Source organism: Chiloscyllium plagiosum, chromosome 37 (assembly GCF_004010195.1).
Source record: "Chiloscyllium plagiosum isolate BGI_BamShark_2017 chromosome 37, ASM401019v2, whole genome shotgun sequence".
Taxonomy (NCBI): Eukaryota; Metazoa; Chordata; class Chondrichthyes; order Orectolobiformes; family Hemiscylliidae; genus Chiloscyllium; species Chiloscyllium plagiosum.
In genome coordinates, this window is record NC_057746.1 from 1591136 (window position 1) to 1602359 (window position 11224).

At 43.5% G+C, this 11224-nt stretch overlaps 1 protein-coding gene across 1 annotated transcript in view; it reads left to right on the forward strand.

Annotated features, from left to right (window-relative positions):
- Window positions 1–1819, forward strand: part of LOC122541630 (zinc finger protein 271-like) — a 75818-nt gene extending 73999 nt beyond the window's left edge. Inside the window, exon 3 of the mRNA XM_043678549.1 lies at window positions 537–1819. The gene's annotated coding sequence lies outside the window, so the exon portion shown is untranslated. The remainder of the gene's footprint in view (window positions 1–536) is intronic.
- Window positions 1820–11224: the final 9405 nt, after the last annotated feature.

An 11224-nucleotide genomic window follows, 5' to 3' on the forward strand; every position in this document is an offset into this window, starting at 1 on the left:
GTTTTAAGCTGGTTGGAGGAAAGTATAGAGGGGATGTCAGAGGCGGGTTCTTTACACAGAGAGTTGTGAGAGCATGGAATGCATTGCCAGCAGCAGTTGTGGAAGCAAGGTCACTGGGGACATTTAAGAGCCTGCTGGACATGCATATGGTCACAGAAATTTGATGGTGCATACATGAGGATCAATGGTCGGCACAACATCGTGGGCTGAAGGGCCTGTTCTGTGCTGTACTGTTCTATGTTCTATCTTTGGATTGTGGGAAGAAACTGGAACACGCGGAGGAAACCCACGTGGATACGGGGAGAATGTACAAACTCCATACAGATAGTCACCCGAGGCTGGAATCGAACCCAGGTCCCTGGCGCTGAGAGGCAGCAGTGCTTACCACTGAGCCACCATGCCACCCCAATTAATGGACCACACTGCGGAATAGCAGACTGGCACTCACAGTGGAGCACTCTATAACTGAGGATTCAGCTCCTTCAGATGAGTACAGAGAGTTGGAGGAAATCATGTTTCCTTTTCCTGTTTTACAGAAGGATTGCACCAGACTACACCAGAGAACACCATGAGGATAGACAGTGCAGATAGATCCTGACCATCACCCAAGGACCAACTCCACAACTGTGAGAAGACATCCAGTCCCTTCACAACATTGCTTAACACAGAGAGGGCTGGACCATGCAACTATCATCTGGAAATCAGTTAGGTCATGGGAGCTTTGACATATTGTCAGATCTAAAACTGGCCAGTAATGATGTGGACCTTTCCATCTTTCTGAAGGTTCGGCTGTGAATGATCAGTCAGGGTGATGTTGGGAAGAATTGTGAGTGGCTCCAATCATTGATCGAGCCTCATGAACCACTGATACATTCCAACAGGTGAAAGAGTGTTCAAGTGTGAGGAGGATTGGCTCATTTAAAAGAAAAATTGTGTTTCTCCAATCATCCTGTTCAGGGATGTTATCGCACACTTTTGGAGCAGGTGGGACTTGAACTCGGGCCTCTCTGTCCACTGTGTCGGAGAGGATCCAAGACAGGCACGTAAAATCTCTTGACAGTCTATTTGCACCTGTTGTAATTCAGCTGATTAGTCACATGGAAGAGAAACCATACACGTTTGAGGGATGTGACAGAACCATTGCAAATTCTTCAAAGCTCATGAAGCACTAAGGCATTCACAAAGGGGAGAAACCATTTGAATGTGAGGTCTGTCAGAAAGGCTTTGCAGAATCATGGGACCTGGGTGAACCACTGACATGTTCACACAGGAGAGAAACTATTCATGTGCGATTTGTGCAACGAAATCATTCTCAGACTCATCTAAACTCCATGCACACCAATGGATTCACACAGAGGAGAAACAGGAGAAACCATTCACTTGTGAAGTTTTTGATAAAGGTTTTGTGACATCTTCGAATCTCCTCATGCACCAGAGGATTCACACTCGAGAGAAACCCTTCAGGTGTGAGGTTTATGAGAGCAATTTCACCTTCTCCTCTGAACTGGTGACACACCAGAGGGTTCACACACCGGAGAAACCATTCAATTGTGAGCTGTGTGACAAATCATTCACATGTTCATCAGCCCTCCACTCACATCAATCCATTCACACAGGGGAGAAATGGTTCACATGCAGCTCGTGCAACAAATCATTCTCAGACTCATCAAACCTCCACAGGCATCAATGCTTACACGCAGAGAAAAGCAGTTTATATAAAGTGTACATCAAATAGTTTTACTCATGAAAACACTTAGAGTCACAGAGATGTACAGCACGGAAACAGACACTTCAGACTAACTCGTCCATGCTGACTAGATATCCCAACCCAATCTAGTCCCATCACTCAGCCCATATCCCTCCAAATCCTTCCTATTCAAATCCCCATCCAGATGCCTTTTAAATGTTGCAATTGTACTAGCTTCCATTGGCAGCTCATTCCATACACGTATCACCTCTGGATGAAAATGGTGCCCCCTAGGTCTCTTTTATAACTTTCCCCTCTCCTCCTAAACCTATGCCCTCTAGTTCTAGACTCCCCCACCATAGGGAAGAGACTTTGTCTTTTTATCCGATCCATGCCCCTCATGATTTTATAAACCTCTATGAGGTCACCCCTCAGCCTCCAACGTTCCAGGGAAACAGTCCTAGCCTATTCAATCTCTCCCAAAGTTCAAATCCTCGAAACCCTGGCAACATCCTTGTAAATCTTTCCTGAACCCTTTCAAGTTCCACAACATCCTTCCGATAGGAAGGAGACCAGAATTACACTCAATATTCCAAAGTGACATAACCTGTACAGCCGCAACATGACCTCCCAACTCCTGTACTCAGTACTATGACCAATAAAGGAAGGTATACCAAACACTTTCTTCACAATCCATTGTACCTGCGACTCTACTTTCAAGGAGCTATGAACTTGCACTACAAGGTTTCTTTATTCAACAACACTCCCTAGGACCTTACCATTAACTGTATAAGTCCTGCTAACATTTGCTTTCCAAAAATGCAGCACTTCATATTTATCTAAATTAAACTCCATCTGCCACTCCTCAGTCCATTGGCCCATCTGATCAAGACCCCGTTCTAATCTGAGGTAACCTTCATCGCTGTCCACTACACCTCAAATTTTGGTGTAGTCATCTGCAAACTTACTAACTACACTTCTTATGCTCACATCCAAATCATTTGTATAAATGATCAAAAGTATTGGACCCAGCACCGATCTTTGTGCACTCCACTGGTCACAGGCCTCCAGTCTGAAAAACAACCCTCCACCACCACCCTCTGTCTTCTGCCTTTGAGCCAGTTCTGTATCCAACTGACTAGTTCTCCTTGTATTCCATATGATCTAACCTTGCTAACTAGTCTTCCATAGGGAATCTTGTTGAACGCCTTGCTGAAGTCCATATAGATCACATCTACCACTCTGCCCTCATCAATCCTCTTTGTTACTTCTTCAAAAAACTCAATCAAGCTTGTGAGACATGATTTGCCACGCCCAAAGCCATGTTGACTATCCCTAATCAGTTCTTGCCTTTCCAAACACTTGTACATCCTGTCCCTCAGGATTCCCTCCAACAACTTGCCCACCACCAACATCAGGCTCACTGGTATATAGTTCCCTGGCTTGTCCTTACCATCTTTCTGGCACCTCACCTGTGACTATTGACAATACAAATATCTCAGCAAGGGCCCAGCAATCACTTCCCTAGCTTCCCACAGAGTTCTAGGAAAAACCTGATCAGGTCCAGCGGATTTATCCACTTTTATGTGTTTCAAGACATCCAGCATTTCCTCCTCTGTAATATGGACATTTTTCAAGATGTCACCATCTATTTAGCATGGCCAATTTACCTGACCCTGCACATCTTTGGACTGTGGGAGGAAACCGGAGCACCCGGAGGGAACCCATGCAGACACGGGGAAAATGTGCAATCTCCACACAGACAGTTCACCTGAGGCTGGAATCGAACCTGGGACCCTGGCGCTGTGAGGCAGCAGTGCTAGCCACTGAGTCACTGTGCTACTAGCCTTTCCTTTCACCCTGACAGGAATATACTGTCTCTGGACTCTTCTTATCTCATTTCTGAAGGCTTCCCATTTTCCAGCTATCTCTTTACCTGCGAACATCTGCCCCAATCAGCTTTTGAAAGTTCTTGCCTAATACCATCAAAATTAGCCTTCCTCCAATTTAGAACTTCAACTTTTAGATTTGATCTATCCTTTTCCATCACTATTTTAAAATAATAGAGTCATGGTCGCTGGCCCCAAAGTGCTTCCCCACTGACACCTTAGTCACTTGCCCTGCCTTATTTCCCAAGAGTAGGTCAAGTTTTGCAACTTCTCCAATCAGTCCATCCACATACTAACTCAGAAAATGTTCTTGTACACACTGAACAAATTCCTCTCCATCTAAACCCTTAACACTATGTCAGTCCGTGTCTATGTTTGGAAAGTTAAAATCTCCTACCATTACCACCCTATTATTCTTACAGAAAACTGAGGTCTCTTTACAAATTTATTTCTCAATTTGCTCTATCAGACAGTTCAACAGAAATAAAGCTTCAAATGTAATATTTGTGACAAAACTTTCATGTTACCATCAACGTTCCTGGGACAGCAGAGGATTCACACAGGGGAAATACTCTTCAGGTGCAATGTTTTTGAGGCAAGGCATTCACACAGTCAGCACAATTCCTGGTGAATCAACACACTCACCCAAGGGGAGTTGCTGAGAATTCTAAACTAAAGCTTTCACACTGACTTTAGACCTCCCAGAACATAAGTGAACCCACATGGGAGACAAACCTTCCAGTGTGATGTGTGTCAGGTTGTTTCTCCTCCTCCCTCACCAGAAGTTACCACGTGGACTTGGAGCCAGGTGATCTGCTTCTATGTCACTCAGATCTGTGTGTGTTGTTTACCCTGCAGTGCTCACACAGGGGAGCTGTTGTTCCCAAGCACTGTCTTGGGAGAGCAGGGTCTGTCTCTTCACTTCTATCATCAGTTTAATTATTTTACGATGGACAATTTAACCTTTGACCAGGTCACTGAATATCACCAAATGAAGACATCACTATTTATAAAATCTCCTTATCATGGACAGATGATTCTGTCATTCTGGGAGGATTTCTTTAGCTACAGTAAGTAACTGATTTCGGAGAATGTGTGGTAGGGTTGTCCCTGCTGAGGACAGGTGGGAAATACCTCAATAGTTTCTGCAGCATGATTTATCTCCTTCTTAAAGATAGTTACAATTGTCACATTTCTAAAGTTGGGGAAGTTCTTTTTTTCCTCCTAGGTATGTTGAATGAGTACAGTCTTGGTTTGGGCAAAAGTGTTGAAGGTTTCAGCTGGAACACCATCAGGAGGCTTTGTTGTTTCTCTTCTGTTCGATTGCTGGTTGCAGCTCTCCCATCAATGGTACTCACTGCTGGATTTTACTACATGACACTGGAGATAAACTGGAGGGTGTGGATTCATAATTGAGAAGTTGTTCAAAATATTCTTTACAGTGTTAGTACATGGAATTGTCATCCTTAATAAATTTAACATTGTTCTATAAACAAAAGAGGATTTATTCACTTGACCTTTACCTATTGCTGACCCTGGTGATTTCAAAAGAACTTAGCTTTATTAGGATTATTGTTAGATCACTGGACTCTCTCTTCTCACCAATCATCCAGATTTGTCTTTGGGTATTAGCCTGACTTTTTAAAATACTGCTTTGTTGTGACCTTGGGTTGTTCATCCCAGCAATAGAGTCTGATCGTTTTTGTTCCAGGAGATCACATATTTGAGTGTCATGTTCACTGAACTAGTCCTGGTGATGTTAATACTCGAACATGTCATGACTCTGATGACAGGAGTGCCCTAGTAACCAAGCCCACTACCACATAAGTCATACCAAATGCGTCAATGTTTTATTTAATTACCAGATTGATCAATTTGTCTCTTTGACTGCTGTTTTTCAGTACAAGTGAGACTTTCACCAGATTGATTTAATAAACTCAAAAATGTTTAATATAAACAAATATATTCTTTAAACAAGGGGTAACTGATTTTCAATTAAATGACAGTAAGAATTAAGCCATGTCCTCTTAATCTCAAACATGCACATTCATACATGGACAAAACATGAAACGTGGCTTTGAAGACAAGTCATGGGTTTGAAAATATGGAAGACAAAGAACAACACCTCTATTGGTCAAGGGTGTGATTCAAAAGATATAATACATTGCTCAGCTCCTTCAGTTTCCTATGGACAATATCAAATGTCAGGACAGTCTCAGAATGATGGGAGATCGTCAAAACAGATTTCAGACTCAGATGAGAATCAGTTAAGAACATGATATTTGAAACTTTATCATAGTTTACAATTGTATTCAGAGAGAAAGAGTTTGTTTTTATTTAGGTTTGTTTATTATTGAGAGAAAGATGCTTTCAGCTACCAGTTTCTCTTTAACAACTCACATCTAGATCTGTGCACTGAAAAAACAGTTAAAAAGCAACTTTAGTTCAAAGTTTACTAGGCAACGAACAGCAGAGGTTCTAAGGTTTTTACAAATCTATTTGTCTAACAATTAAGAATCCCTACAATGTGGAAACAGTCCCTTCGGCCCAACAAGTCCATACTGACCCAGCAAAGAGTAACCCACCCAGACTCATTCCCCTACCCCATAATCCTCCATTTACCCCTAATTAATGCACCTAACCTATACATCCCTGAACACAATGGTCAATTCAGCATGACCAATTTACTTAACCTGCACATCTTTGGATTGTGGGAGGAAACCAGAGCACCCGGAGGAAACCCACGCAGGCACAAGGAGAATGTGCAAACTCCACACAGGCAGTTGCCCGAGGCTGGAATCAAACCCAGGTCCCTGGTGCTGTGACAAAGTCATAACATCCATACCATATCTGCTTAAAAAGCATTATTTGGACCCTCCCAAAATTATTTGCTTTTCCAATACTAGATAGGTCATCCATAATTCTGTTTAACCTTCTGATGATAAATCCTCTTCAACCCAGAAATGTCCAACAGATCCATATTCCATTTGATCACAGTCCACACATATATGTATCTCTAACAACTCAATGGTTTGGACACAGACATTTCATACAGCTGACTATTTGATGCCACTGTTTGGGAACTGAGTTGGATCTATGTTGATTTCTCAGATTAGAGTCAATTTCAACTGGAGTACTCTAATAAAATCTACACCATCAAGTCTAAATTCCCAAACACAACCTCTGCACTTGTGACTGTTGCATATTTGATAAGGAGTTGTATTAAAGAAAGCTTTAATAAAACTAGGTTTGACCGAATGAAGCAATTTTATTTAAGGATGATACATTGTGATCTGATTGGCTTCAATGCAGTGAGTAAACACTGACTGGATCAGCTATGCTCTTATTAAATGGAGTAGGCTTGAGGGCTGAATGATCTATTCCTATTCCTAACTCGTATAGAGTCATAGAGATGTATAGCACAAAACAGACCCTTCAGTCCAACTCGTCCATGCCGACCAGATATCCTAACCTAATCTAGACGCATTTGCCAGCATTTGATCCATATCCCTCTAAACTCTTCCTATTCATATACCCATTGAGATGCAATTACAATTGTATCACCTCCACCACTTCCTCTGGCAACTCACAATCCATCCACTGCATGAAACAGTTGCCCCTTAGGTCCCTCTTAAATTTTTCTCCTCTCACCCTAAACCTATGCCCTCTAGTTCTGGACTCCCCACCCCAGGGAAATGACTTTGTCTATTTACCCTAGCCATGCCCCTCATGAATTTATAAACCTCTATAAGGTCACCCCTCAGCCTTCAATGCTCCAGGGAAAACAGCCCCAGCCTATTCAGCCTCTCTCTGCAGCTCAAATCCTCCAACCCGAGCAACATTCTTGTAAATCTTTTCTGAAGCCTTTCAAGTTTCACAACATCCTTCCAATAGGAGGGAGACCAGAATTGCACACAATACACTATATTCCAAAAGTGGCCTGACCAATGTCCTGTGCAGCCACAACATGACCTCCCAACTCTTATACTCAATACTCTGAAAAATAAAGGAAAGCCTACTAAACACCATTTCACTATACTATCTACCTGCGACTCCACTTTCAAGGAACTATATCCCGTTGTACTCTGAGATAACCTTCTTCGCTGTCCACTGCACCTCCAATTTTGGTGTCATTTGCAAACTTACTAACTGTACCTCTTATGTTCACATCCAAATCATTTATATAAATGATGAAAAGTCATGGGCCCAGCAGTGATCCTTGTGGCACACTACTGGTCACAGGCCTCCAGTCTGAAAAGTAACCTCCACCACCACCCTCTGTCTTCTACCTACAAGCCAGTTTTGTATCCAAATGAACTGCAACAAAACACTTCCTTTATTCAAACCCCTTTGAAATGAATGCCAACATACAATTTGCCTTTCTAAATCAAAAACAGAAATTGCTGGAAAAGCTCATGAGATCTGGCAGCATCTGCAGAGAGAAAGCAGAGTTAACACTTTGGGTCCAATCTCACTTCTTCAAAATGGATGGCAGCTCAGAAAAGGATGGTATTTATGCAGAAGATAGAGTGGGGGAATGGAGAGGAGTAAACAATAGGTGGAGCTAGGCACAAAGGAGAGAGAAAAACAGCTGAACAAAGGACTGGGTAAAAGTCAGCCTGGATGAATAAATAGCTGCTAACAGGGCTAATAGTAGCTGGGGTTATGTGTAATAGCAGACCATGTGATGACAAGGCCTGTGTGTGTGAGGTAGTGGGAAAGACATGAGGGAAGGTACTCAAGCTCTAAAACTGTTGAACTCAATATTGAGACCAGAAGGCTGTAGAATTCCTGAGAGGAAAATGAGGTGCTGTACTTCCAGCTTGCACTGAGCTTCACTGCAGAAAGCCTGAGAAAGGGATGTTAGCCAGGGAACAGTCCCTGTGGAGGGCTGACAAAGAAGTGGAGGGGAAGAGAATATGTGTCTGGTTCTAATGATGCCAACTTTGACAAGGTGACCTCCAAAATGTCCATCTTTTTTCTCAACTAAGAATTTCCTAGCACCATGGATGACAGGACCCTCAGCCACGTCTGACTCATCTCCTGCACTTTGGCCCTCATTCCCTCTCTTCCTTGCCACAATAACCATAGACTCCGCCTTGTCCTCACCTAACATCCCACCAACATGCACATCTATAGGATCATTAGCCACTACTTCTGCCATCTCCAGCAGGATGCCACCACCAAACATGTATTGCCCTCCCCTCCCTTGTCAGCCTAGCTACCACCAATTCTGAAGAAGGATCACTGAACCCAAAACATTTACGCTTGATTTCTCTCCACAGATGCTGCCAGACTTGTTGAATTTTTCCAGAAATTTCAGTTTATGTTTCTGATTTCCAGCATCCTCAATCTTTCAGGCTTTTTTTGCCTTTCTAATTGATTGCTGCACCTGCATGTTACATTTCACAATTCATGGAAAAGGGCACCCAGATTCCTTTGAATACCTACTCTTCACAATCGCTCACTATTTTAAAAATATTCTGTCTTTTGTTTCTCCCAAACTGAATAATTTAGTACCCTTTTCCATCTAAACCCAACTGTCATATTAGCCCATTCAGTTAGCCCGTCCAAGTCCTCTTGAAGCTTGCTTGTAATGTGTTCACAAACTTGTGTCTTCACCCAGTTTGGTGTCATGAGCAAATATATAAATATTACAACGAGGTAATATAAATATTACCTCGAAGCCAGCGGTCTTTTTGCAGCAGAGAGTGGCGGGAGCTGGGTGGCAGTGAAGTCGGAGTGCAGAAGCTGTTGGGAAGGTGGGTGAGTGTTATTTAAGTAGGTGTGTTCTAGGCCCCAGGTCCTACACAGTAGGGCCTCCTCTAACTTAAATTAAAAGTCCACAGACTTGCAATAAAACACAGGGGTCGAGGGAAGTTTCTGTTGAGAAAAGAGCGAGTGTTTGGCTCAGGAGTCTTCAACAAAGAAGTTGAGAGAAGTGATTACGCCACAGTTGAAGAGGGTGAAGACATGCCAAGCTGATTCAGTGTACTGCTTGCATGATGTGGGAGGTCAGGGACTCTGGTGTAGCTAGCTCGTATAACTGTGGAAAGTGTGTACACGTTCAGCTTCTGACAGAGCATATTGCAGCACTGAAAAAAGAACTAGATGACCTCAGGCTCATCCGAGAGAATGAGATCTTTCTGGACAGGACCTTCAGCGATGTTATTACACCGAGCATTCCAGAAGAGAATAGAAGGGAGAAGACAATGAGGAAGGCAGAGATGAGAAAAGTGCAAGAGACCCCGGGGGAAGTACCTGTCAGGATCAGGTTGAATCTCTTGGAAACCGTAGAGCCAGACGTCACTGCCAGTCCGAGAGGCGGTCAGGTCTGCCAATCAGAAATTGGTGTGGAGGCAGAGCCGAGGAGTCAGACATCACACAGAGCTGTGGTAATAGGGGACTCCATAGTGAGAGGGACTGAAAGGGGTTTCTGTGGCAACAGGCGGGATTTGAGGATGATGTGTTACCTTCCTGGTGCCATGATTATGGACATCGCAGACAGAGTGCAGGAAATCCTCAAGGGCGAAGGTGAAGTGTCAGAAGTGGTGGTGCATGTCGGCATAAATGACGTCGGGAAGAAGAGGAGGGACATTCTACAGCGGGACTTCAGAGAACTTGGAAGAAGGCTGAAAAGCTGGACATCCAGGGTGGTTATCTCCAGTTTTCTTCCAGTTCCTTGGGCTGGAGAGGACCAGGAACAGGGAGATAATGGACTTGAATGTGTGGCTGGGGAACTGGTGCAGGAAGCAAGGATTTAAATTCTTGGATCACTGGTGTATGTTTCGCAGTAAGGATAAATTATACAAGAGGGACGGGTTGCACCTTAATAGGTGGGGTCCAGCATTTTGGCAGGTAGGTTTGCCACTGTAACACAGCTGCGTTTAAACTAAATAGCGGGGGGGAGGGGACAAACTGGAAGTTTAAGAAGGAAGTTAAAGGGAATGTTCGAACAAGAGAAGTCAAGAAAGACAACGGAATCAATGGAGCAGAAAACTCAAAAAAGGATCATGCCGTAAGGTCAAGTAAAATAGGGATTGATAGGAAGGGTAAGGGGAGTAACAACTTTAAAATATTATATATGAATGCACGAAGCATTAGAAATCAAGTGGATGAGCTTGAGGCTCATTTGGAAATTGATAGTTACGATGTTGTGGGGATAACTGAGACGTGGCTTCAAGTGGACAGGGCCTGGGAAATGAATATTCAAGGCTATACGTGCTATCGTAAGGACAGACTGACTGGCAGAGGGGGTGGGGTGGCCCTGTTGGTAAGGAATGATATTCAGTCCCTTGTGTGGGGCAACCTAGAATAAGGGGATGTAGAGTCAGTATGGATAGAGCTGAGAAATTCTAAGCGTAGAAAGACCCTAATGGGAGTTATCTACAGGCCCCCAAATAGTAGCCTGGATGTAGTGTGTCGGTTGAATAAGGAGCTGAAATTGGCCTGGCGCAAAGATTTTAAGTACAGTTGTTATGGGGGATTTCAACATGCAGGTAGACTGGGAGAATCAGGATGGTACTGACCCCAAGAAAGGGAGTTTGTGGACTGCCTCCGTGATGGATTCTTAGAACAGCTGGTGCTGGAGTCTACCAGGGAGGAGGCAATTCTGGGTCTGATATTGTGCAACGAACCAGAATTGATC